This window comes from Capsicum annuum, chromosome 5 (assembly GCF_002878395.1).
Source record: "Capsicum annuum cultivar UCD-10X-F1 chromosome 5, UCD10Xv1.1, whole genome shotgun sequence".
Classification (NCBI taxonomy): Eukaryota; Viridiplantae; Streptophyta; class Magnoliopsida; order Solanales; family Solanaceae; genus Capsicum; species Capsicum annuum.
In genome coordinates, this window is record NC_061115.1 from 156,429,125 (window position 1) to 156,433,849 (window position 4,725).

Genomic DNA, 4,725 nt, shown 5'->3' on the forward strand with positions numbered 1-4,725 from the left:
CTAGTGCAAATTGGGGAAAAAATTTTGTTCGTTTTTATCAAAATTTATTTTATGCTCAGGACCTTCCTGAAGAATGGGAATTTATTTAAGCTCAGGACCCTTCTGAAAAATGAAAATTTATTTTACACTCAGGACCCTCCTGAAGAATGGGAATTTATTTATGCTCAAGACACTCCTGAATAATAGGAATTTTCTTTTCTAGTTCATCTTTTATTTTGAGTTCAGGAGCCTGCCTGAAGAACAGAGTTTAGAAATAACAAGTCAGGAGCCCGTCTGAAGAACAAGGTGAAGAAACAACAAATCAGGAGCCCACTTAAAGAACAGGGTGAAGAAATAGCAAGTCAGGAGCCCGCTTGAAGAACAGGGTGAAGAAATAGCAGATTAGAAACCCGCCTAAAGAATAGGGTGAACATTATCAGTTGCAAGTTTAGGAGCCCACCTAAAGAATAGGGTAAAAATTTACAAGTTCAAGTCAGAGAAAAGTCTGAAGAATTAAGATTGTCAAGTTCCACTCCAATGCCAAGAGCCAGCATGAAGAAACATTACATTTTTCAAGACTCGACTCAAAATAATGACTATCTCACTACTTAAGAAGTCATAAAGATTCCAGTCAAGATTCCAGAAAAACTGAATAGATAGGATTCTTTCACTTGTATCTTCAGTTTTATTTTGTTATTCATGTGAATGTAAAAGCAGAAGTCATGAACCGAAAACTCAATGGAACCTCACTACACCTCTAATTCGTTCTTTCATCTTTTACCTTTGAACTACAAGTGACTTAATTCTCTGATAACCCGGGATATGTAGGCGATCCAACATCAGGAGTCGATCACATCCTTTTTTCTTTTATTTTATTTTATTCTCCCCTTTTGAATAATCGGATGGTCAAAACTCATCTCTTTTTCTACTTCTTTATATGAAACCTCTTCGAGATTTCAAATAAAGAGGGGTAAAATGTAGACACATGATTTTTTACTCTCCCTGACTTTTAACCTATTTTTTGGCATTAGATATTTATATTTTATCCAATATTTATCTTAGCTCTTTTTTCATTTTTATAGGTATTATTTGAAAATAAATAAATAAATAAATAAAGTTACATTTGGGGATATTTTTATTTTTACTTTAAAATAATATGAAAATTTTCAAAAAAATAATAATATATATTTTTTTTATTTTATTTTAAATAAATAAGCTAGTATTTTTAGTACTATCTTAATTATATTTATTTTTTATTATTTATAAACTTTTATTGTATTTTTTTAAATATAAAAAATTAATTAGTTATTATTATATTTATTATTATTATTATTGTTTATTTATTTATTCATTTTTATTATTATTAATTGTTATTATTATCTTTTATAAAAAAAAAGAAAAAGAAAATAAAATTCAAAATTTAATCCTATCTGATATCTTGTAACAGTTGCCCCTAAAAAACCTGTATTTAAGGATTTTCCCATCCACAATTCTACGTACATTCTATTCCTACAGATAACATAAGATATCAAAAAAATCAGTCAGAGTAAAAGAAAAAAAAAGAGAGTGAAACATTCAAAATCGTCAGGAGAAATACAAAAGGAGAAAAAAAAAAGGTGAAGTTGGGTTCGAATTTTACGTTTGATTTTTTTGGTGTCAACGTTCGAGTTTCTATTTTAACTCATCATACAGGTTCCTATTTGATCCTATATTATTTATTGTATAAATTTTGTTAAGAACCAAAACATGAATAAAATTATTTAAATAATTTCATGTGTGATTTAGTATGTGTCATCGCTTTATTATGTGAGTCTGTTAGTTACTATGGATTATACATTTGAGTTATTGAATAATTATGTATTTATACATCAATTCAAAATTTGACATATTCTTTTGTCAATCTATATTATCAAATTTTTAATTGAATACTCCATTTTTATATTTTTATACTACACAGATACACGTATATCATCGGAATACACAGTCCCTCAAAATCAGTCATTTTCACTTTCTCTTTTAAACACAAATAAACACACACACAGACATAATTCACAGATTCTATTTTTAAAACATAATATGCACACACTTGGATATACATAAAAAAAATAATAAAAAATAGAGAGAAGAAGGAGATGTGAAAACAGTGAGAATTAAGTGAAAAACAATGGTTTATTGTTTTGATAATTTTGCCGAAAAAATGACATAACCACAGTCGACGTCACTAATGGCAAAACCGACATCGGAAAATCCCGACACAGGCAAGCTCCATCGCCGCCTAACGGATGGATCCACCTTTTTCCACAACTACCGTCACTATTCCTGCGGCTATTTCACCGGAAAATCGCAAAACTGCCGACATCCGCGCAACCAATCACCACAAACCACCGAAAAACACTACCCGACGCCACCCCAATCACCGTTGCCCCTCTCTCCTTTCCCACGCCGCCGGCAAGCGAAGCCCAGTGGCGCCGCCACCGTCCCCTCTCCCCTTTTCCCGCCGTGCCACCCCTTTTGCCTTCCCGCTTCCATCATGCCATGGCAGTCCGGATCTAGTCAGGTTTTGACTATCCGACGTTGCTCCGGCAACTTCCACTGTTGCTCCGGCAACTTCCACTGTTGCCATAGATGTGAAAGAAGAGGGAAGTAGAAAACTGAGTATTGAATATGTACGTGAGAGAAAAAGGGATTTTGTATTTCTTTTTATTCTTTTTATTTTTTTTGAATAAATACTCAAGTCTCCATATTTGAGTATAATATAAATTATTTTTATTTTTTAATAATTAGTGAAAAAATAAAGTATGAATAAATTTGATACTAATAAAATTTATTATTATTTATATTTTTACTTGGAGTGGGGTATCGTATATTTCAGGTTGTTTATTTTTTTTCAGAAATTTGTGTTCGAATCATATTTCAGAAATTTTTGTATATGATTTATCTTATAATATATAATTTTAGTTTATTTAATTTAAAGAGATTAAATTTTGAAGATAATATTAAATTTAGCGTAATATAGGTAGATTTGTGTATTTTATTTATTTTATTATTTTATTAACATAACTTAATAATTATTTATTGATTTGATTAATTGTGTTAAATGAATTTTGCTTTAATTTATTATTAAGAATTTAGGCAAAATTTTAGACGTTTTTTAAAATATTCGTCTCAATTAAGAATGCAGCATACCCATCTTTTTGAGACATTTTAAAAATTCAAGGATGCAATAATGCACCTGAACAAATATTTTTCTAAAATTAATCTTCACAGAGCTATTTAATATAAGATAATAGATAAGTTTTAGAATAATAAAAACGAGCAATTTTAGGCCTTAACATAATTTTTTAAAATAATTTAAGTCAAGATAAATCAATAAAAGCGATTGTGCTAGAACCACGGGACTCGAGGGGTGCCTCATACCTTTCCCTCAGTGAATAGAATTTCTTGCTCGTTGTTCTGTTTTCGCAGACCAAATAAGAGTCATTTCTTTTTAATTGGGGATTCAAAAAGGTGACATGGAACACCATAACTCGATTTCAAGTGGCGACTCTGTAATTAAATAATCCCTACTCAAAACTGTCTCTTTAATTGGAAAAATCCTTCGACTCTACCTTCGAGCGAAAAAAGAGGTGTGACAATTAAATTTGGACAGTTAAGATAAATCTTATTTTGAAGCTTATGATTGTGGGAAATTGTAGAGGAAAACAAACCTATACAACCACTTCCTGTAAATTCTTCTGTTGCCGAAATCAAACTTCACTCAAAAGAGATATTTAAAAAATATAAGGAAAAAATTGTAATTCAAAATTCATTTGTTGATTCAATTTTCTCTAAAATCGTTGCATGTGAAACAGCAAAAGAAGCTTGGAAAAAGCTTGAAAAGCAGTATAAGGAAGTGAATAGGGCAGACAAAATCAAATTCTGAATTTGAAAATAGATTTTAAATCTCTTAGGATGCAAGAAGGTGAGACATCACTAAGTATTCTGACAGAATTTCTTTGATTGTCAATAGAATCAGGTTGCTAAGACAATAGAATAGTTGAAAAAAAAAATTCTACTATTCCTAAGAGATTTGAGTTCAAAATCTTCGCTTTGAAAAAGTCCAAAGATCTCTCTACCATCTCTCTTACTGAATCATAAGTGCTCTTCAATCACAAGAATAAAGAGCTTACAGGGGAAGAAAAAGTTGTTGAAGGCATTTTTCATGTAAATCACCAAAACAGAAAAGTTGATTATCCTCCTTGCAAATATTCCAAAAAAAAAAAACACTTAGAAAAAATTGTTGGTGGAGATCTGATGCATTATGTGGAAGTTGCAAACAAAAGGATCATGTCATAAAAGTGTGTGAGTTCAAAGATACTTAAGATAAGCACTACTTGTGGAATAAAAAAGTAAAGACCAACTTTACTAGATTGCAGCAATAGAAGCCGGCGGGGGGGGGGGGGGGGGGGGGGGGATATTGTATCTGTTACTGCTACAATATTTTAGAATAATTAATTGTTTAGTTATAGGAGGAGAGATTTTAAAGATAATAGAACAGTCTAAAAAATTCTAGTGACTATTCCTAAGAGATTTGAGTCTGAAATCTCCGCTTAGAAAGAGCCTAAAGATCTCTCTGTCGTCTCTCTTGCTGAATTCATAAGGACTCTTCAAGCACAAGAGCAAAGAAGAGCTTACAGGGAAGAAAAAATTGTTGAAGGCGTTTTTTATGTAAATCGCCAAAAAAGAAAAGTTAATTATCCTCCTAGC